This window comes from Lutjanus erythropterus, chromosome 8 (assembly GCF_056507025.1).
Source record: "Lutjanus erythropterus isolate fLutEry1 chromosome 8, fLutEry1.hap2, whole genome shotgun sequence".
Classification (NCBI taxonomy): domain Eukaryota; kingdom Metazoa; phylum Chordata; class Actinopteri; order Lutjaniformes; family Lutjanidae; genus Lutjanus; species Lutjanus erythropterus.
The window spans coordinates 27,236,609-27,260,729 of record NC_139324.1 but is presented as its reverse complement, the minus strand read 5'-3'; the positions used below and the strand labels follow the sequence as shown (position 1 = coordinate 27,260,729).

The window sequence follows — 24,121 nt, the reverse complement described above, 5'->3', positions numbered from 1 at the left end:
ATGCTGCGCGTAAGATGTTTGACCCGGAGAGGAGAATTTGTGAATTGTTGGCTTAGTAGGACATTTCGTATGCCGTCTTCAGATATTTTTCTCAGAATTCTTAGGAGCTTTTATGATAATGTGTTGCAGAAAAAAGTGCATACACATCAACATAGTCGATTGATCATTTGGTCAATCTCAAGAAAGTTATTCTGCAAGAAATTTCATTTGCATTGATTCATGCAAAACATTGTATGGTTTTTCAGGTGTGAGGATTTGCTCCTTTTCATTGTAATACATGAAAGTAAACAGAATTTAAAAAAAAAAACTGTTGATGGAAGAAGTAACTTCAATAAGTCACCCTGGACTGCACATGTTTTGTACGGATCCCTCAAATGTGGTTATCAGACACTTTTGAGAAAAATATGTAGTGGTTGAATAATATACAATATAAAAGCAAAAGTCAGTCAGTTGTTTTTTCTTTTGATCCATTTAATTTGACGATACTATGATTATTTTCTGTTTTAATGGTTGTTATTGTTAAACTGACATAGTTTTGTCTTAAGTGCCATATTTATTAATAAAAATATATGTAATGGAGGCAGGATATTTTGCAGTTTAACAAAATATGTTAATAATTACAAATAAAAAATTTAAATACACAAATATAACAAAATATATACTAAACATACAGATTATTAAACTTCAATTAAGAAAAAGTATTAAATTTACCTTTAAAAAAATTATATTGGGGCATATCAGACTGCATGTATGTCGATATTGACACAGGCTGATACAGCCGATAACATTTGTCAGCTCTTCAGTGAAGTGAACATTTTGCAGGTTTTTAACATTTTTTTCAGATAGAATATAACTTCAATGAGTCACCTTGGGCAATTATTCAGGGAAATTACAATTAGCTTTCTTCATTTTTCTGTTATTCTTTAAACAAAACTATTGGTCAAAAAATCAAGAAAACAATTGCTAGATTAATGAGTAATAAACGTATTAATTAGTTGCAGCTGTAAGTCAACATTGCTTTCATTTTACAGGGAATAAATGATTATCAGTTTCACAAAAATCTACAATAAAATTCCTGATGATTAGTATTATCGTTTCAATTTTTAATTGTCTTGATAACCATGTTTGATCACCGCGCTTTGAAAAACTGACAGTAAATACAGTCCAGTATCAAACAAAGTTAACAACTGTCTTCCGAGAGTCATTCACAGCAGCGACGTGGGTTTGTTTTGCACCACTGAAAATCGCAAAGGACATGATGTCACTTCAGATTGTTTTCAAAGTTTCAGAGTAAAAGTTGGTGAAATGATTTCAGTGTGTGTATCAGTACTTTTTGAACATTTCCAGCACATTTTAACAATACCACAATAATAATGATAAACACGATCATTTTGGTCACTATAATCACAACATTAAACTCAGTTTTAGTTCAAAATTTGAGAAAATAATCATCTGATTAATCAATAAAGTATTTTCTTTTTGTTGCAGCCATAAGTCAAGATTGCTTTCATTTGCTAAACATGAATATGACTCATACAAAACAGTGATGGATCTCATTGTTGCCTTAGGCTAAGTAATAACTATTGTTCGCAGTTTGAGCTAATTGTTGTTGTTATACAATATAATTGGCATTAGCTAAAGAATGCAGGAGCACATTACACCCATTACTGCTGTACAACTGTATCAATCACAATAATTATAGCAGATACAACTTCCTCATCAGAGGAACATAATTAGGTGCATTCATTCCAAACTCATTGGTTGGTCAGTGGTTCTGTTTTCATTTCGTAGCATTTTAATGTGATTATATATGTGTATGTGTGTGTGCATGCGTGTTCACCACCCGTCTTTTTTTTATCTCACTGGTATATAAGTGCAGATAATTACAGATGATGGGCCGGTGATCAGCTGCAGGTATGGGAGCCACCTCAGGCCTCGCCCAGCCTTGCACCTCCAGCACTCCCCTGCTCTGTCAGGCATGTTTGGCAGCGTCTCCTTTCCCTAAGTCTCCAGCTGTCCAGTGGGGTGCGCCAAGTCACAGCAGGAGTGCCTGCCTCTCCATCTATGGCCCATCTCTTTCTAGGAGTGTGAGATGTGTGTTTGGGGGGGTGGGGGGTGTGCGTGGGGGTGGAGGGGGTCGTCTCTGTATTCGCATTACTCACTAGCAGACGGAGCACGCTGCCAGCGCCCAGCATGTCCGCCCACACGCCCCTGCCCTGCCGGTTAGACCTCACGGTTGGAGGAGATGATGGAGAGAATCTGGGATCCAGGAGGGGGGTGGATCCAGAGGAATCTGAGAGACAGAGAGAGACAGACAGAAGCCCAGAAGCTTTACCTCCATCCCACAGGCCGATCCTCGGACAGCCCGACCTGATATGGTAGTCTGAAGTCTCCTTGTTGGGGTTCTTTTAGGGGGGAAGCAGTGAGGGGTGCTTCAGTGAGATGACAGCTAAATGATTTGTTTGCTTCTGTTTTATCACCTCCCCTAAATACTGCACTATGAATTCTACAGACAGCTTTCGTTGCAAAGTTGCTTTATGCTGATTTTGATGTGGACAGTGCAATTTCAGTTCATAATCGTTTATTTATATTTGGCAGCCCGACTGATTTTACAAGAGGAATTAATGGAACATATTTACAAAAAAAGCAAAATATTTGATTGTAAAAAGTTTAAGAAGCACTACTTTATGCTTGATGTCTGTTTAGACTAGTGTAACATTAGTAGAATGAGTGACTTCTAATATACAAAGAAAAAGAGACTAAATTTATATTCATTTCTTTATAATTTTTTTTTGCAATTTGCCCTATGTTAAGAATGCAGATTGGTGAAGGGTTCAAAAAAATCATAGCAAACAGCTTAGAAACAGTACAAAACACCAGTCAGATAATGTTCATCATGAACATTGGGACAAATTCTCAACATCCAAATAGAGGCAGTAACTATGGCTCATTACAAGCAGCCAGCATTACTTTCATGTGCCCACAGGGGGCTCTAGTGTACCACATATTTTACTGCCCAGACTCTGTTAGCGGCTGCTCAGAGACCTGATTGCGTTGAGGGTAGACCTTTTGAACTGCTGTGCTGTACGATTGATATAAACATTAACCAAGCTTATACGCAAATCACAATATAAGCGTGCTGTAAATAGTGCAAATTAAATACAAAGCAGGGCAGAAAATAGTTAAAACAAAGCAGAGATGTGCTCAAAATGTCACGCGCTGCATCAAAGTGCTACAAAAAAAGCTAAAAAACCTGAGTGAAAACACACCTTATGTTGATCTGGATATTTCTGACTATATATGTGTGTGTGTGTAAGTGCGTGTGTGTGTGTGTGTGTGTGAAATTCCAAGGTGGTGAACAGTACTTGATGAGCTAGCTCTGGAGACCTCTGAATTTTAATGATGTTGGAGATGATATTGTGTGTCCTTCAGCTTGTTATACTGACACAAGCACTCCATAAATCATCATACCTAGCTATCGTAAAATCAATACCAAACTGCTACCTCAGCGCTAACCCGTAATAAGTTTTTCAGCCATCTAACAGCTTAAACTTTGCTGTAATGCCGTTCGACCTATAGGTTAAGATCAGAGCATGCTTAATTTGTTTTGTAATAGAGACTTTCTAATCCTTAATGAAGCGCCTATTAGGGAGGCTTTTGTTGGCACATTGGTGATCAGTTGGTGGAACAGCCACTGCAATTAAGTTTGAATCTTTGTCCTGGAGCAAAAAAAGGAAAAAGAAAATAAAAAAAGAGGGTGGAGAGGAAAAAAAAAGGGGGGAAAGCTTGAACGGTCAATAAATGTTAATCCAGTCAGAACTCGTCTGTGCCTTTGAACAGGACTCACGCTGGGTTTTTTTCACATGCACTTGTTTCATCCTTCCCTAAGAGAGGCCATCCCTTAAGGATACTGCCACTGATCCTGAGACCAGACTACCACTCACTAATAAGAGCCCATGTGTAAGCAATATTGTCCACATTAAACACATTATTACCAGGCTTTGTGTAAAACATAAGCCATAAATACACACACAGAAATGGCTCTTGCTCTAGTTTTTGCATAAGAATGGAGAAATAATGGGGCTGCTATTAGGTTAATAGTGAGAAAGTTGAAATAAATCAAAAGTATTGGTTTGTTTTATGGCACGCAGATGAGGGAATTCATTGCTATTTTTATTCTCGTCTCCTTTTTGCACTTAAATGATCTTTGCGTGCTTTACCCAAAGACCAAACAAGATGCAAATGACAAAAGAAAACTGAAAATGACAAGCCTCATGTAACCTTGCGGGGTTGTTTTTCTTTTCTTTTTTCTTTTTTTCTTTTCTTTTTTTTTTTTTTTTAGAATGATAGCTATAACTGGGGCAGCATTTCTGAGACACACAACATATGTAAAAGCCTTTGCACAAGAGAGAAGCCATTGCCACAATTTCTGAAGCGTAAACAGCTTATGAAAGTCAAATGGATATGTGGCATAATCTGACACGGCGAGTCGCTGCTTCAAAAACATCCCTAACAAACCACAATGCCAGACAACAGCGACAATAGTTGCATGTTTTTAAACGCTCCACAGGTGATCGAGCTACGAGATCAGCCGGTCAACAAATGAAATTAGTCACTTATTTAACATGAGAGCGTCCTTCTTGTGCTAATGAACAGGATTAGACCAAATACTGTATATTTCATGAGCGCCGGTTTTCAGTTTACACTCCAATGGATGTCATATTTACAAAAATGTATAAAAAGCTAACATGGGCTGCAACTCCAACATTTCAGGTTCTAACAATTAAACATTAAAGTGGCACCACTATCAGCTTATAACTCATGCTTTTTTAGCAAGGGGAACACCCACATACCCATAGTTTTAGGGGACGCTGACGTTGGCTGTGATTTACACGCAGTAAGAGGTGGTAACCAATTGTCAGAGGTCTTGCTGGCTGACCCTGAAACATCTGTGTTTAGGGTCTGTTGCTGATTACACAGCAGACAAGGCAGCTAAGAGGACAATAAAACCCTGGCAGCAGCGCGGCCTGAGAAATATTTGACTTAAATGGCAGCAACATATAATAATGTGATTTTTTTTTATGTAATATTGTGGCAAATATTAACAGGGATCCAGTAACACTGAAGCAACTCTGCAAGAAGACTTTTAACAGACTGTTGAGAGTTAAATTCTGCTGTCTTCTGTTGAATCTGTGTTTTGTCTTATCAAAAATCATTTGTGATGAATCTTTATGCCTGAAGGTGAACTTCCACGTAGGGCTGCAGCTGACAATTATTTTCATTGTCAAGTCATCTGTTGATTACTTTCTTAATTGATCGATTAGTTATTTGGTCCATAAAAAGTCAGAAAATGGTGAAAAATTTTGTTCTGCGCTTCCCAGAAAGCCCAAGATGACGTCCTCAAATGTCTTGTTTTGTCCACAACTCAAAGATATTGAGTTTACTGCCATAAAGAAGTGAAGAAACCAGAAAATAAATAAATAAATAAACCGATCAACTGATTTTCAAAATAGCTGGTGATTAATTTAATAGTTGACGACTAATCAATTAATTGTTGTAGCTCTACTTCCATGTTAACACTTTTTCTGACTCAGATGCAAAAGTTCAGAGCAATTCGTTTCCAGACTTGGGGTGAGAATGAGCCTTAAAACAGTTTTTTATGCAAAATTTTAGTTTTGTTGGTTGTGTGAAGTTTCCAAGAGTTTGACGTGAGATAAAGAGAGAAAAAAAAAGACTTTAATGCCATTAATCTTTGGCAGACAGTATGTTACAAATTAAAAAAAAAGATTATTTTAGAGGAAAAGTTTGATTTCATTATTTTTAATTGAAGAGTTTGTTTGTGAAACTCAAAATTATTAATTTTCAAAATCAGTCTAATAACATTAGAAATACTGGCAGAATTGAAATCTTTCTTAAAAGTGTGTTTCATAATGAAAATATATAATACTATTTTAGAGCTCAGACTGTAATTAGTACTGTTTACACAGACACTTTTATTTGTTTTAATTTTTTTTATTTGAGGTAATGCAGTTTGCCCATTAACCAAATTCCCCTGTTTACTTTAGAGCTGCAACAATTATGCACTTTTTTAATAATTGACTGATTAGTTTGAGTTTTGTTTTTTTGTTTTTTTTTAAGAAGAAGAAATGTCAAAATTCTTCGATTTCAGCTTCACAAATGTGAATGTTATGGCTTCTTCAGTCCTCTATGACAGTAAACTTAATAACTTGGTGTTGCGCACAAAATAAAACACTTATGGATGAAATCTTAGGCTTTGGGACACACTGATCAACACTGTTCACCATTTTCTGATATTTTATGGACCTAACAACTGATTGATGAATCAAGAAAATGATCAACAGTTTAATCAGTAATAATAATAAAAAAAAGATCTTTAGTTGCAGCCCTAGTTTGCACAGGATGTTAGTATCTTCCTCATCATTCAAAATCAGACATAAAATTATTAATTAATTAATTTATTTTCATTAGAGAATAATAAAATATTGATTGTAGCCACCATCCACCACTGTGTATGAATACAAAACTGCTTGTTATTCTGTGATAAAGTTTGATTTGAGAGAAAGGAAACCCAGCCAAGGTATTTATATTCACCAAATGAACAAATCATGGAGTATAAATGTAGATCTTTTCAAGACTATTGCTGGTGTTTTGTTTTAATAAGATCAAATGCAAAGTTTCATTTTTATTTTCATTTGTCATATTTTTAACACCACACCTCTGGGAAGGAAAACTACACATGATTTCCTGATTTCCAATATTATGCTTTAAGTCTTCAGCTCATTGAGCGGCCATTAAAAGCTACAGGGCTTTCGTTGCACTCATATATCCTCAATGTGTGATTAAAAAATTAATAATGTCTTCAGGTGCAGGTGTCTTTACAGGAGGTTTTGTAACATCAGTGTTGTGTTTGTTCATGGCCACGACAACAGTCATGAACTTACAAAAGATGTTGACATGGTGACTTTGCAGAAGAGTCTTTTATTTGAATATGGGGCTAAATTGGAGCAGCCTGGTATCCTGCATGTCTGTCACAGGCCTCCCTTGTGGCTCTGATGGGGCTGTTAGGGACTGGCGAGGCCAAACCGGGGCAGGGAGCTACAGTAGGGGGAGGGGAGGGCTTACACTTAAGGCCAGAGCTGGGATCCGTCAGTGTGGGCGGTTTGGGTCATCTTCAGCGTGACCTGCCACCTCTGACGGAGCTCTGAAAAGTTCAATCTGACCCTAAATGCTGAGCAGTCGTCCCTCTCTGTCACAGGCATGCGTCATCTGAAGAAAGACCGCAAACTGTAGTGTTATTACTCCTCTATTTGTACTTGGGCTGCAGAATTAATTGAAACATTATCAAAATTGTAATATGACCAAGTGCAATATCCACATCACTGGAGCTGTAATTTTCTGAGAAAAGGAAAAATGTGTGATAAAACAGCATTATAATGAAGTACTGTAGTGCTGCAGAGATGCCCTGATATCAAAATTGCAATATCTGTCAAAAATAATCGCAATATATTTATTTTAACCATATCATACAGCCCTTCTTTGTATTTTGATAACATCTATATGAGATTATATGACAAAAAAAGAAAACTATGAAATTTGAAGTACAAAATTCTAATTATAATATGCAGCAAAATAAAACCCAGTTTCTTATCTGCATGAAAAATGCAGCTATGCCTCTCAATTAAAGCCACACAGCAGCAACCCAGCACTTTAGGACACATGGATGTAGTTTTTCACAATTGTATGATCTGCCAAAAAGTCCAGTCTCGCCCTTTGTTGAGCATCTACAGAGGAAGAAACACGGATAATAAAGGTCTCTTTATGATGAGGCTCCTGCACACAGAGCCACAAAAAACTTAAGAAAAAAGATCTATCAAGAGGTGGGAATTACATTGCCCTGTGCTGGGGTGGGAAAAATGAAGCAGGCATTTCTGAGCTAGCTGGCAACATAACCTTCAGAAACATCCTATTTTTCATTAGAGTTGTGTCAGACAGCTATGCCTTTAATAACATTCATCCCCGTACCAAGGAGAGGATAACTCAAGCTTTAGGCACATAATGAATGGGAGAATAGGCCCTGGCGCTGTTAAGAACAGGAGGGCTTGCCAAACAGGCAGAGCTGCACTGCTGCACTCATGGCGAGCCTTTCACTGCACGGCGTCCTCCGGTATTAACGCCATGCAAATGAACAGTCAGACGCTTCCTGAGGTGGCTCTCTAATGTGGCCTTGTTAATTACTGTCATTAGAGCGGGGGGCTAGGAGAGAGAGGACTAACAAGCCACCGTCCTCATGATCTCTGCATTTGAAAGTCATCTCCGGCGATAAAAACATGTCAGAACCCCAGTAAGAAAATTGCAAATTGCCAAATTTGCTGACAGAGTGGAAAAATTTCTGCTGACTCCGAGAAGCCTGCCGGTGATGGATGCATTCTTGACACAGTCTTGGTGTTTAGACTTAAGAAATAATGAGTATCAATGTCCCAGCCGTGGAATATGCAAAGATGAAAGAGCGCTGTGTGGGTTTAATTAAGGGAAGCAGAGGCAGGAGCTGCTTTCAAACAGAGTGACCCAACATGATCAGGTTCTTATTGCTGTCATTTCTGTGCTGAAATATGGCCAGTAAGGTACAGGCACTGCTTTAATAAGACCGACGTAATGTCATGGCAAGTGAGCCTGAGGCAGCTAGCGCATTGTAAATGTAGCCCAGAGATATTTCTGTGCAGTATATGTCTTGGTTTCAGAAACACAGGTTAACATGGAGAACATCTCACTGAAATAAGGCGAGACTGAGTCCAGGGTTCCTACACATTTTCCATGTCAATATTCCAGACTTTTCCATACGTAAATGTAAATATGTAAAGTTTGAAAAGACAATTTGAATCCAAATATCTGCTTATTATGTAAATAACTGTTTGTAAGATTGATGTTTTTATATTCTTAGATTGTTCTCATAATTACGCTGTGGTAACAACATAATTCCTGCCTGGATTATGTTCACAACGATAACAACACTGACAACATTTCTTTGAAACAATACTTTTATATAATCCGCCGGATTTGCAAAGAGGTAGTTGAGGTGGATGTTGGCCGTGCAAAGTGCAGGAATTTAATACAGTTCCAGGTCTGCATCCAGACTGTTGCAGTGAAAGAACTTTGATTAAGGTGAGGAAATATCATCATTTTGTGTAGTTTTACATAATAAAAGCACTTTGGTTAAGGTTAGAGAAAGATTGTGATTTTGTAAATATATACCTCAAATATAATACCTCAAGTCACTGCTAACTTTTAAATAATGATGTAGTCACTAAAGATTGCCCATTATGGTGTAAAACAAATTATATACTATGTCAGTGTACGTTGATACGTTCATTAACATTTTTATGACTTGACAGGTACCTGAATTAACTACATTTCCTCATCATGTTAACAGAAATGTATTTGGGTTGGCCTTACACTTCCCTCAAAACATATTTGCTGGTGCAAATTAGTTGCACATAAACATAATTTCCAGGAGACAGGACTGGCTATTATTATCTTACCAAATAACTGCCATGAGATTGTAGTGAGGTACTACAGCTTAAGCAAACTGAGTACCTCTATGTGGAAAGTTGACGACATTCATCTGTGAAACATGTCTGCCTATAGAGGAAGTCAACTAACTGGCGCTACCTACAGGGTGCGAAACTAACTTTTTTAGTAACTGCCCTGAATTCTACTTCCAACTGTCCCAGACTTAACAACCAATGCAATGCAAGTTATGTATAAATGCAATTCAGATATACTGTTGCATTTTCTTTCATATTTGGTAGAGTTATAAGGCATTTAAGGCTGTTTTAGAGGCTGTGACCATGGATGTATTATAACATGATGCACAGGCAGAGAGCTGGCTCTGTGCATGATTGTGCATCCAGTCGCACACAATGCTTCTTAGGACTGGGTGTTCAAAATCTTTGATACTGATACCGATATCAATACCTTGGTGTTGATACCGGTACTCAACAATAGTTTTTTCAATACCATATTCATTTTAACAGAAAGAAACATACAAAAAAAATTATTCATTGCAGTACAATTAGTACTCATTTTAAAGGAGGAAGCTGCTTAAAAATCTGGGAACAGCTGGAGAAACGGTTTACTCTGCTTTATTCAACCTGGATAACTAAAATGAAGAAGCTGATGGAATATCTGTCAAACATTTCTGGTGTGCTGGCTAACTGCTCCAAACTCCATGAAAAACACTCTGTTTGTATGATCAATTTATTCTTAGAAATCATAATTTATAGAATAGGGGCAATAGTCTGGACACCCATATATATTTTTCCATATGCTCGTTTCTTTTTTCCTTATTAATCCATCCATACTTTTCCATACTGCGTTAGAACCCTGCAAATCAGGGCAGTTTTGTTTCAAGAACAGTCGAATTGGTTTTCACTGCATCATTACAACCACGGGGGGTACTGTGTGTACTCATTGTTTCCACAGTCAAGTAAAGTATTTTGTTTTACAAATGCCCTCCGGCAGTTCACACTCCCTACATCGAGGGGGGGTGTTTCTCATACTTCAGAGAGCAAACCAAAATATCCCCTATTATGTCTGTGATGCATCAAATCCCTGGTGTGGCCGTGAATTTAGTTTCTCCCCAAAAACTAGAGGGTGACATGGTCAATATATTCAACACACGAGGCCACGTCCAAGCTAATATAGAAGACTTTTCTCCCCCCTCTCGCCTTCTTCTTTTCCCTTTCTTTGTTTCACTTTCTCGCTCTCATTCCTTGCTCTGTTTTTCAAACGTCTGTGCTGTTGAGGACAAATCAAAGGCTCTATTTTACTAATGTAACACTGAGCAGACTGTGAGGTGGCTGTGGGGATAATGAGGGACTGCAGAGATGTGAAACAGACAGGCTGAAATGGATAATTAGGACAGAAAGTTTCTGCGATGCCAATGACACTCTACAGGAAATAGGATCATTAAGTTCTATATAAAATCTCTCTATGTACAGTGTATCTATATGAAATTGCTCGTCCTCGTCATCCTTTTCATTACAACTTTTCATTTCATTACAACCAAGCTCTGTTTAACTTGAGGTGCAGCCCTTACCTCTGTTTTAGAGAGATGTCAGAATGTAGCCACTTTAACTATCTTTATAACTACCTGTGAAATATATTTTTGCATAATTACTGTGACCTGCCGGAGAAATACACGGATACTTTTTGTCCTGTCGCACAACTGCCCACTTATAAGTTATTCTGCAAATCCAACAGTCTTGTTTTGAAGTGCTAGATGGAAGTTGTGGTGTTTGATTCTTAGACAGGCTTGGGGAGTAGTAGTGGATTACACATAACAGGATTACTTGATTAGGATATAAACAAGGTAAGTGTATTTCATTACAGTTATAGAAAAAAAGACAATCAGATTAAAGATACATTTAGTAAAAATGGGGATTATTAGCAGGATTACAATTTCAAAATACATTTGAAAATAAAGAACAAATAAAACCATAGCTAATATTACAGTTGACAATTCATTATCATGGCTTCTACTGAAAAAAATTTTCACTGGGTGGAAATTTCAACATTGTTTTGTCTTTAAATCAGAAAAGAGGAACAACATATCAGAGTACAGTGACGGTTCTCCCTTCAGCTGTGAAAATACTGTCATCCAAGAACTCAACATCTAATTTAAAGATCTGTATGTAATATCACACACTAACATTAGCTACACAGACCAACCATTAATGTTAGCTACAGAGACCAGCCACAAATGTTAATTACACAGACCAACTGCTAACATTAGCTATGCAGATAGCCCGCTAACGTTATCTGCACAGACCACTTGCTAACATTAGCTACACAGAAATCCAGTTTGCTAGCTGACCTGTCAATACTAGTGAAAAATATTTGGCACTGTAGGTGGTGATGCTGGTGACCCTGATAGTGTGCAGGTAAAAATCCAAGCCCCAGAATAAGTTTATGTCACTTCATTTGAAGTTTGAGTGTGAAATGTGAATAGAATACTATTTAAATGTGCATAATGCTATTAATCTAAATGCGCATTTGTGCACAACACAGGAAGGAAATAGCTGGCCAAACGATTAATAAACCAACAACAAACATGAAACATTATATTTCACTATATTTGGCATTGACGTGATCCAAAAGTTACAGAAAGTAATCTAGTTTCAATACTTTAATATTGTGACACTTGGATTAGGTTACTGACTACATTTTAACCCTCTCAGCCCTGTTGTTAGGACGGCGTGTGAATAAAAAGGACACCCTTACAGGTCTGTGGTGCTCAGGAGTATTTCACACTGTTTCAGAGGCAAACTGGATAATGAGCCGCGATAGCTGTTAAAAGGCATTTGAGGGAGATATCATGCTATGCTGCTCTATTATGATTAGATTTCTCCTTGACAATATGAAAAGATCAAATCAATATCTACTGAGATTTTGATGATCCACAAGCCACCCGCCCCCCCCCCATCCGGTTGCCCCCTCCCCAGGCTCTATTGAGAGAACATGATCTGACATCACCACAGTAACATCAGGCTTCTCTCTGCTTTCTCCTGTGAAAATATGTAACTTCGATTAGTGAAATGCTCAACAGAATGACCCGTGTTTTGGATTCACTCCCAAATGTTGCTGTTTGGGTACTGATGACAGGACCTATTGTGTTTCACTTTAAAGCAATTCAATTAGGAGTCATTAGTCCTCTGAGTGATTACCAGTGGCCTATCGATAGAGAGGAAGGACACACTAATTAAAGGGCATTTAAATGTTTCTCAGCACAGAGTAATGGGGAGAAACGCAGCATTTAAAATGCAGTTTGCAGGAAAATATCCTTGCACAGCAAATGACCGACATAACATGTTCACTTTGCTCTCTGCAAATTCCCTTTATAGACGCATATACGGGAATGGATCCCAGAGGAATACTAAAACATGGCCATACAACAGCCACCAAGAAGCTAGCAGCCCTGCTGAAACGCAGGTAAATATTCAGATGTTATGGCTTTCCACTTGCAGAAAAAATAAAAAAAGACAGATAAATAGCAAAACTGATGTAAAATCATGGCAGGTATTTATAACAGATGTGTGAAATTGAATATAAGCATTTCACTAAAAAGCAAGGAGTGGATTATCTTTCATTTTTAATTGACTGTCAGTGCTGGGCATCTTTGAATTCATTGTATCAGAGATGGATAGGTACTTTCACTGCCTATCATGAAGTTAATAACATTCTTAGATGAATGGTAGTGATTATGTTGAAGGAAGGTGACTTACTCTAAATCCGCTTCCCTTTTCCATAATAGGCTGCTGCTCTTTTTTTATGCAATCATGCTGTATACTGAAAAAACCCCCACCAGATATGAAATTAAAGATATTGTGATAAATTTAGAACGGCTGATTGTTTAAAATGCTCATCTTAATCAGAAAAATACATACACTAATTAAATAACACAGTATTTGCACGTGTCACAAGATCATATTTCACTCACACATGTATTTCTCATCATCCACGGCACAAAGGCATTGCACCTCTCCAGTGTTGAGAGGACTGCTTTGTGTTAACATAGTGAGAGGGATATTGATTAAAGTATGATAAGAAGAAGCTCCAGTCCCATGGCAGAGCCTTTACAGCTATGATTAAATATGCTGCACCGAGCTAGGACCTATATCACGGACAGAACCTTGTGCATCTACTATATACAGCAAATTATCTCTCCCACTTATACAGAATCAAAGAGTTTAACACAGCTTCAAAATCATTATTATAGCACTTTTGATATTGAAGCAGATACAGCTACTGCAGTCTACTTTTGAGAATAATTGTTTGCCCTGTTTTTTTGTATTATTTGGCCAACACATGTCAAAAGTACAAGTTGACTTTTGAAAAAATGCAGAACAAAACCTTGATAAGCATCTTACAAATACTAGTAATAGCAGATATAGCATCTTATTTCCAGAATATTCCGATTGTGGATGCAAGTTAAATGGAATGAAACAGCGCTAACTTATGGACAAGCAACCGCAGTGATCAAAGATGTTTTCAGCAAGGCTGATAATTGCAGCAACGGACAGCACGGTACTGAAGAGACCGATAACTTTTCTCACAGAAAGTTGTCACAATTAAATTAGGTACTAGACGTTTATTGCAGGAATCTAAAAGAATACCATCGCTCCATCAACTTATCTTATCGACCTGATTTGGCCTTTGACAGCTATATCGCTATATATCATTATCGGCATATATGTTGCTGTAATTAGAAAAAATACTGGTGAAGTTTACTGCTTCAGTGCCCTGATGTCATGTTTGGACAATAAAGTTGTTAATTTGTAAAATATCCTGTTTGATAACCACAGTTGAGGGATCACTGTAAAAAAAATCTAAACTAAACAATTATGTAATAATATATATTATATAATTATCCAATAATAAAAATGTGTTTGTTATTTTTGTGCTCAGAATTGCATTCAGAGTTCTATTCAGTGACCTCTTAAAATAAACTAAAGTTTACGATGGATAAATTGGGTTCATAGTCCCCAAACCAACTCTGTATGTGGTATAGTCAGTGTATTATTTTTTCCCACTTCCAGGTGATAAAGCTCCATTGTGACAAGCTGTAAAATATTTATATTTTTATCTCACAAAAGTGATTCACCCCCATAAGAGCTGCCATTATACCAGAATTTTAAACTTCGATAGGATACTAGTATAAACAAAAGATATTTGATATTTGTTTCGATACCACAGCAAACAGAAAAAAAACCTAGAACACAAAATAAGATTCTTTTAACTGACAACCTGCACTCAGTGTTAGTACAAAAAAGTCACTGAACACTGTCTGGTTTTGCTGCGAACAAAATTTCAGACTTAAGACTTCCTTGAACTGAGAGCACTAAATGAGTACTGAGTACTAAATGACACCAATTATTGTTATGTGATTATTTCTGCACTGGCACAATCAAATTTTGACAGTGTCACAGGAGATGCTATAATTTCCAGGTAAAAATAAAAACTGCCAGTAATCATCCATATATGCTAGCTGAAATATTGGGTTTAAACTAGAGATGCAACGATTAATCGATTAGTCCATCGAAAGAAAATTAATCGTCAGCTACTTTAATAATCGATTAATCCTTGCAGTCAATTTTTCTTACACTTAAGAGGTTCCAGCCTCTTAAATGTAAGAAATTGGTGATTTTTTTATATTTATGATAGTAAATAAAGAGTCTTTGGGTGTTTGGACTGTGTGTGATAAGCATTTTTTTCACAATTTTTAGAAAATTTATAGACTAAACAATTAAGCAAATAATTGTGAAAATAATCATAAGATTAATTGGTACTGAAAATAATTGTTAATTGCAGCCCTAGTTTATGATCAGGTCTGACATACAGGTGGATGAGACTCCACCACTTTATGAAGTGTTGTGTACAGACTAAAGGATTACACACAAGCTCCTTTGTACCTCTGTCTCTATCTTCTCAGCTCACTGTTTTTTTTTAAATCACTATAAAGTGCTTGTTGTTGGACATAAATGCCATTTTATTCAAAATCCAAAATCTTAAAACCTGCTAGAATCTAAATACAGTGACTGTTTTCAGTGGTCAGTGAGTCAAAGACATCAAGTTTCCAGATTTTTGCATTGAGATAGGAAGGCTTTTTGTTGGTTTTGCATAAATCTCATAATACTTTTCTTTAAAAACTGGATGATCCAATTTTGCATGCCAACTGCATTCCTCGGTTTTAGCTACGCAGCCGAAATAACTGTGAGAAATGTCCCCTTGGTCTGACTTTTATTCCTCACCTTATTCCCAATGTCATTCATTTGCCACTGAAGGTAACAAGCCTTTTCCACTCGGTGCTCTGTAACGGCAGACCTTTAATAGCCATTTCCCGGTGTGGCGAGGGGAGAGAGGGGGAACATGTTTATTTGTGTGTCTGCACATGCCTCTCCAGCGATTCTCTCTGCTCCACTCACCCAGCTGCTGGCTGGAGGAGTGATTCATGGGCCTGACAGATGCCTGGTGCAGCTGGATCTGTCCTTGATCATCCCAAAAGCCTGGACAGCACTGTCATTCACCATTGCCCAAATTATCTCTGTATTGACTGCAGAACCCTCTGTGACAGCGCCGTAATGGCTAATTACCCAGGATGCTTTGGGTACTTTTAAACCCCAGAGTGTTCACTTGCTGTCTTGCCATGCGGCTGCTGCTGCTACCGCGTGTCGCTGTGAGGCCCACCGTTTTCTCAAGCCCCACCTGAGCACCACAGCCAGAGGAACCCAGAGCCAAACGTCAAGAGGAAAAAAAGGCATAATATGCTCTTTTTCAGGAATCACACAGCGACGCCAAAGCAACAAAACACTTCTCTTGCGGTGTCGGTGTTTGGTGACATCTTGCGACATCTCATAGGAATGAAATGTTCACATGAATTACTGTTTACGGTTTGCCTGTTTCTCTATCGTTCTCTGCATGTCAGGGGAATCACCACACAGTTAATTATCAAAATCCATCTAATGATGTTAGAAAAATAGGCTTACTGAAATATTTCTAAGTTTCTAAGTATTTTATCATGTTTTAGGGGGATGAAATCCACACATAGCTTTCAGAAGTTTTACATTTCAGTCAAAAAGTCCACTGTAAGCATCCTCATCTACAATTCTGAAGCTGCAATGTTACCTTAGACTTTGAGATGCATTTCAGGAGGAAGGTGACAGAGGGAGGTGAAAGGAAATGAACGGAGAGACAGAAAGAGGGAAGGAGAAGGTGAGGGAATAGAGGGTACAAAATCCCATCCTGACTGTTAGAGAAGATGATGAGGTCCCCTGAGAACGGACAGAGCAGAGAGGGAGCAGCTTTTCTTCACAAAGACTCCAGTAATTTGCCACATCCTGTCCGCACACCCGGCATGGAAGCCACTCTGTCCTTAATTACCAGGATAACAATCCCATCCCCTCCCGGCTCCTCATGGCGCCGTTCTCCTCATGTTACTTTCCCCCTCAGCCAACGCTGCCGCCGTCACCACCACCACCACCACCACCCAGGCTTCCTCGCACTCCCCCTTCCCATCAGTGTCGGGGTAGAAATGGATGGCCTCTGCTGCTGTCTGCAGACAGTGGAAGGATGGACACCAAATAAAGTGATAAAAGCTGAGAGAATGGCCCTGCCTCGGTTAGCAGCTCTGATCTTGATAGACAGGGGCACTATAATGACACGGAGGCCTCACCTGGGTAAGCTAGCAGCTCTGACAGCCCTGTTAGCCAGATACACAGGGGAAACCCTTTAGGCAAGCCCACTACCACTGATGGGCTCCAGCTAATGACACAATCACTGGTAAAATATGTTGACTGCTCCTCCATAACAATTAATTATTACATATTTTATCATAGTTAAAGGTAGAACAAGCAGCATTTGTCAGCTGTTTGTAAACACATCAGAAAGCAATTCAGGCGACCTATTGCCACCACTTAATTAAATGCATGGTCGCAAGATAAAAATTCAAATTTATTGATTTTCATAAGCATTTTACATCGCAAACATTATTTGATGAGTTGTGTTGACACAATAAATTGCCAATTACATCAATTTAATATTGTGTGTAATTTAAACTCAGATTTCTGCGTTAATTGATTTAGGACTAAATTCAAATTGCAGTTAGAGATGCACAATAAATGTCAGCCAATACTGGACTATCCAGCTGTATCGGTCTTTATCAGTATTGGCATATATTAGTAAATAAATAGCTATATTTATATCTGACTTGACAGATTGCATTTCATTTGACTTCTTAGGCAAACGTTTGTGAAGTTTTTGATGAAGTTCACTATAAAAAATAAAAGAACATTTGACGAATCAGAACTCTTTGTTTTTGTTGTCATAGTGGTATCAGGTTTGGAATATTAAATCATCCATCTTTGCCCAATACATCTGAACCTTTTGTAAACTGAACTGTGCATAAACTACAGGTTATATGAAGCTCTTTAAATTAAATTGGAATTATTGGTTATCTTAACGGTCATGGGAAGCAGGCAATTATTGGTATTGGCTGAAAAAAACTGATATTGTCCATCCCTGGTTGCAGTAACTTAATGCAACTGGCTTGATACTTTATTTTTTTCTCCACCTTGAGTAAGATCAGGAGTTCTAGTCCCCTTCAGACAGTCAAGACTGCATGTTAGAGGATCTGAAGATAATTGGAGCAGCTTAATTTTTTAAATAGTTGACAACTTAAAAACTTTAAAAAAACACTTTAAACATTGTTTTAAACAGCAGGAAAAAACTAGGTGGAACAACCCATTTGTTATGATTAATCAACTTAATAGCTTAAAAACTTAAATTTAAATGATTAAATAAATTGAAATTAAGAATACCTTTGATTGCAGAGGAAAAGCCACTTCCCCTAATTCAGTGTAGTTTGTTGGTTGAACTTAATTTCATAAGACGTAGTTATAATTAAAAAATATTGATGCTAACTGTTGCACGTTTTTTGTTTGCTTGTTGAGAAAAAATGTTTGCTTTTACAGTGTTGAGGATGTGAAATAGCAACACTTCGGGTTTGTGAAGTGTCCCGAGCACACCTAAATAATGAGAAAATAAGACGTTATGACCAGTGGGCGGGGCCTCTGGGGACACAGGCACCGTCATACACTTCCTGGTGGGTTGGGCATGATTTTTGAGAAGGAATATTTTTATAGAGTCTAAGCATTGTATTTTAGGGTGTAAAAAAATAAAAAGTAGCAGGGCGCACAACTCCAAATCTTGATTCATATATCAGGTGCATGGTCATAGTAAGGATCAAAAGCAAACAAAATACTGGCACTTTCCTTGCTTACTGTTGGGGAAAAAAAACTTGTTTCAGCTTTAAGCCATCATCAGCCTTGTTTTTTTGTCCACAAAAAACAAGAAAACTATTTACAAGTGAATGTCAGTATTTTACATTGTTTTGGGGTAAAATCCTGCATAGTTTGCCTTTAAATTCTCATAGGGCATTAGTTCCCAACCTGGGGTCTGGGCCCGAGTCGTCCAGGACAACAAAAATCATACGGGGTCCCCGGGGCTTTGTCTGCTCTGAGGTGATCAAAATTGGATTAAAGCTACTACAAATAATTTTAAATTGGTTATGAAACAGTCTTAATGTATTACTGATGCCTCCATATGACCTCCATAAGTAAACAAGACCATTAGTGATGAGACTGGCTGTTTCTATATAGTTATTCTTAATGCCTGCCACTGGGAAATCAGATGAAACAAGCCTGTGTTTACATTTTTCCAGTCAACGTTACATAAAGTAGTAAAAGAAGCATGGGGAGATTTTATGCTATATTTTGTGGTTATTACAGTAGAAACACTACATCACATTGCACACATATATATATATATATATATATTTATTTTTTTTTTACAAAAGTCTGTATATGAAACTAATTCAAAAAATACATTTTTTGTCCTCAGTCAAAAATTGTAGGCTACTTAATAGGCCAAACCTCTGTGACCTCTCCAGCTCTGTAACCAGGAATCATTATTACTTGAAGTGTGTATAAGCTTACTCTGTTGGGTTGTTAAAAGAAAAAGGGTTAAGCAAGAAAAGAGACATTTACCAAATGTAAAGGGTCTAAGGATAGAAACAGTTATAACTAATGTTATTTTTTGACAATAAAGCTTTGGAATGACTCCCTTATTCTTTTGCTGTGTGTGCATATGTGTGGGTGGGGGTTGGGGTGGTTTGGGGGGGGGGCAGCTTTTCTTAGATACAAAAAGCAGGGGCTTTAGGAAAAAAAGGTTGGCAACTACTATCTTAGGGAATAATATATTTGCTGTCTAATCTATAGCTTCCGGTTTCCAGAATTTAAGTTTAGTAAACATTAGAATATACATCAGAAGACACTGCAAACCTTGTGGCTTGTAATGACATCGCTGTCATGAGACGACCAGAGTATAGGGGCCGTGGCCTTTTCGTCTGGTCGGCGTCTGTCATCTCCAAGATGGCGCCGCTTCTGCCTCGGCTTTATTTGCATTGGCTTTTTGCATACGTCTGCGTTGCTGCAAGCATCCTGACTCCACAAATTCAAAACAAAGGGGAAGAGCCAGGAGTGACACCACAGTCCTGCCTCACACAGATACATTCAGCTCAGGGGGAATGACGAGGCTGTATCAGTGCAGTGTTTGGATGCCTTTTTAAGCGAGCAGGCAGTGGGAGGGTCTGATATTCCTGGGGGTGAAAGGGTTAGAGGGGTGTGTGTGTCTGTGTTACCAGTCACCTGCTGCTAAATCCTATTAGCCAGGCCTGGGGGTTAAACCAACCATCACCATTAAAGGCCTGTCAGGGGAAAGCCCACAAATAATAGGGCTGATCGCTACAACTCACAAATAATAAGGTGCTTTGATAGAAGATAATCAATTAGTGATAATAGGAAGAGGCTTGACATTCTGGAAATGCCTCTGAAAGGGAAAAAATAGTGACATAAAGACAAAAACAAAACACTGGAGAGAAATGAGAATTTAGACTTCAGACTTTATTTTAAGGTCTGCACCATTAAAATCACATAAAACAGATTTTGGGGGAAATTTCCTCCTTTTTTTTTTACTTTATTTTTATTTTTCTCATTTTGAAATTGACAGACTGGGATGTAATATAGACCTATAATAAATACTGAATCAATATTTAAACTGTAATTTCTTGACCATGTGTGCACACGATGTTATGATCTGTTAAATATTTGCTTTGATCTTTACTATTCAGCTGTTATTGGTGATGTGTAGGGCTACAAATAACAATTATTTTCAATATGAATTATTCTGATGATTTTCCTGATTAATCGTTTACTCTATAAAATGACAAAACATTGTGAAAAACGCTCTGCACAATTTCCCAGAGCACAAAGTGACATCTTCTAATTGTTTCTTTTGTCCAACCAACAGTCCAAACCCCCAAGACTCCTCATTTACAGCCATAAATGTCAGTAAAGAAAAACAGCAGATCATCACATTTAAGAAGCTGGAACCTGCAAATGTTTGACATCATTGCTTGAAAAAAATTTGAACGACTCATCGACTAATTGTTGCAGTTCTAACAATGTATTAGTTATTCATGAGGTAAAAAATAAAGAGTGGGTTTCAATGCTAACTTCAGGTCACATGTTTGCTCAGCTGGCCAAACTTTGGATGTTTGGACTATCTAATGTTAACTTTCCTCAGTTATACTGCAGCAATTTTTCACATTAAACTCACCACAGCTGTATTCAGACTGTGAACAAACAGTAGAGGTGTCTGTTGACTTTTCAGCGAACTCAAGGACAAAACAGTGCTCTCTTTGTAGGCCTTATCTCCTCTAGGAAAAAAACTACATATGAAAGTCATAAAGCAGATATTGTTATTCGAGGATTAGAGTGTCAGCCAAAACATTTCCATATGTTTTCTAAAGCGAGGAAAACGAGGTGAGAAAAAATTGGCAAAGCAAGTGTTAAATGAGATGAGAAGTGACAGTTTACATCTCCAGCCACAATTAACACGTTGATGGCGTTTTTCGCCGGGCCCCTCACAGTGATAATGCCTGTTGTCAAATCTGTTTAGCACGCCAAATCTCCTGGAGCCTTCAGCTAGGCAGCAAGCTTTTGACAGATTGAAGGTTCAGAGATAGGCTATCATGACAGATGGAAGCTGGCATCGATGTTCAGCTCTCGCCAATCACAGGGGACCTGCCCCCCTTATTCTGCGGGGCGCAGCTCCGCAACCTTCCCCCCTCTGATGGGAGCAGGGGATGGCATTGTTAAGCAGTGCATCTGTGAGACTCAGTCTCCTCTGATGGAAGCATAAGGCAAAGAGCTCTCAAGCAAAAGACGGCCACTGCTGTAAGCGCATTTCAGATATGATGGGAGGCTAGCTCAAGGGAATTGTGGAAGAGAAAAAGTTTGAAACATTTTGAGGAGCAGAGGAAGGACCCAGGAGAGAAAAGAACGACTGCAGCAAGCCTCAGCTATTCAGTAATGCCATAATTAAATTTGATTATTACCTAAATGCTTTGCACAGTCACAGCACAGTGGAGAAACATTTTCCTGATCAGTCTTTAGATCTGATTAGCAGAATGACATTTTTATTCTGACCAACAGAAATCGCACCTGTTAAATACTCAATACTGAGAGAGGAAATCAATTTAGATAGCCTTGGCTTGTGTGTAAAGTCCTCCTTAGAACTCATACTACAGTATGATTACCCTTAATGAGATCCACCTGAAACAGTGGCACAGGAGAAACTCATTAAACTGAGCTTGTTCTAATCAGACAGGCTTATATGGATTTTGCAGACATCAGAAATTGTTCTGAAAAAGAAAAATACACCAGGGCCTCTGAAACAGAAGAAGGGATCCGATAATTAAGTGTCTGCCATGCGCTGATGATATCACGAGTGTTAATGATCACTATAATGACAGTTCACGCTGCACCCAGTTGATTTACAATACACCTACTGCGAGGCACCACTGCGACAAACACTGCAGCAAACACACCCAAGCGAAAACAGTTTAGTGTAGACTAAAAAGCCATAAGTTAGACCCAATAGGCACTTTCACAGAAAGGAATTAAATGCTTACTTGCACAATAAAATTTCTGCAGGTAGATAACTTTGAGATGCAGTGTTGTTGGTTTACTTGCTGGCAGACAGCCCTCTAAGTTGTTTGGTCTCTCCCTCCCTGTTTAGGCGAACACATTGTTGATTCAGACCCATCATGTTGAGGCTTGAGGTCACCCTGTCTCAGGCTTGGCTAGTTAGCAGCAGCCCACCTGATGGCCCAGAGGAAATCACAGCAGCCGCACTCACAGGAGAGGGCCTGACAGCCAGGCCCCGCACCAGAGAGAGGGGTCCAGCCAGGGGGGTGGAGAGAGGAGGGTCAGTACGACGGGGGGAGGGAGGCAGAGGGTTCTAGAGAGGAGGGGGGGTCCTTCAAACATAGGGAGGGATGAGAGACGGCTAAAGAGGGCGCGATGGTGAGCTGTGTTGTGATCGCTGCTGCATTAAGTGAGAAAGTCTCGTAAAGAAAACGTTGAGAGGCCTCAATGATGAAAGATGGATGTAAGAAGAGAAACAGCATGGATAAAGGGACTGATGCTCACTTGCTGGGTGGTATACTGGAGCAGAAAAAGAGAGGTGAGAAATAAGGAAGATAGTTCCTGGCTTAAAGCGATAGTTTGGATTATTTGAAGTGGGGTTGTATGAGGTACTTTACTATCATCTGTATCAGTGTACAAAGCTAAGCAAGGTACTGGTGGGGACAGGGTCAGCTGAAACGAATTTTAGCTACGTAGAAAAAGTCGCACCTAAAAAGATCTATGGCTGCCCCAACTAAAGATTTTCCTAGTGGCCGAGTAGTTGCCAGCTTAAGCCATTTGTCAACTAGTCATATATTTTTGGGCCACAAAGTGAGCCGCATGTTAAATACTAATGGCTAAAAGGGGCTTGACTCTGAATGTGCCGAAAGAACCAGCAGGAGACTAAAGACATTCATTTATTTCAACACAGACTGCTTTAAAAGACAGTAATTAATATTTTCCAACTTCACAAAAAAAAAAAAAAAAAACACTTGCAGAGTAATCAACACAATGCGTGATGTGTACTTACAAATTAAGTCGCTTAAGTTCCAAACTCGCTCCTCAACAGCTTCATGCCGCCTGTCCCACCTGAACACACCACGTCTTCACTGTCCCTGGAGTCACAGTCCGATTGGAGTCACGGTTTCGTTGAATCCCCTCAGATGCTATATTCCCTGTTAAACCAGCCTCCTTTTCTCTGCGACAAATGAATAAACAAAAACGTGGTCAACTAAGACTCCTGACTCCTGAACTCAGTGGCAACCCTAAAAAGATCAGTATCATTTTAAGTGTACCCTACATTTGGAATATTTTCACCGCCGTATCTTCATATCATATCATATCTGTCTATCTCCATCAGACAGCTGGAAAAATCTGCTATTTTACATTGCAGAACATGGAAGGTGTACTGCTGCCTCAATGTGTTTGTTTGTTTGTGTTATTGTGCTACTTCTGTGTTTTAAAAAGGTTAGTTCAGTTTCACCGAGGTCACACAATTACAGAAACTAAAAGATCAAGGA

General features: G+C 38.5%; 1 long non-coding RNA gene across 1 annotated transcript; it reads right to left on the bottom strand.

Annotated features, from left to right (window-relative positions):
• Positions 1 to 1,520: 1,520 nt before the first annotated feature.
• LOC146322958 (uncharacterized) lies at positions 1,521 to 23,794 on the bottom strand. The gene is made up of 2 exons (XR_014771279.1): positions 23,632 to 23,794; positions 1,521 to 2,293 (listed from the first exon to the last, which is right to left on the bottom strand). It is a non-coding gene; the product is annotated as an uncharacterized LOC146322958 (long non-coding RNA).
• Between the last annotated feature and the right edge of the window lie 327 nt (positions 23,795 to 24,121).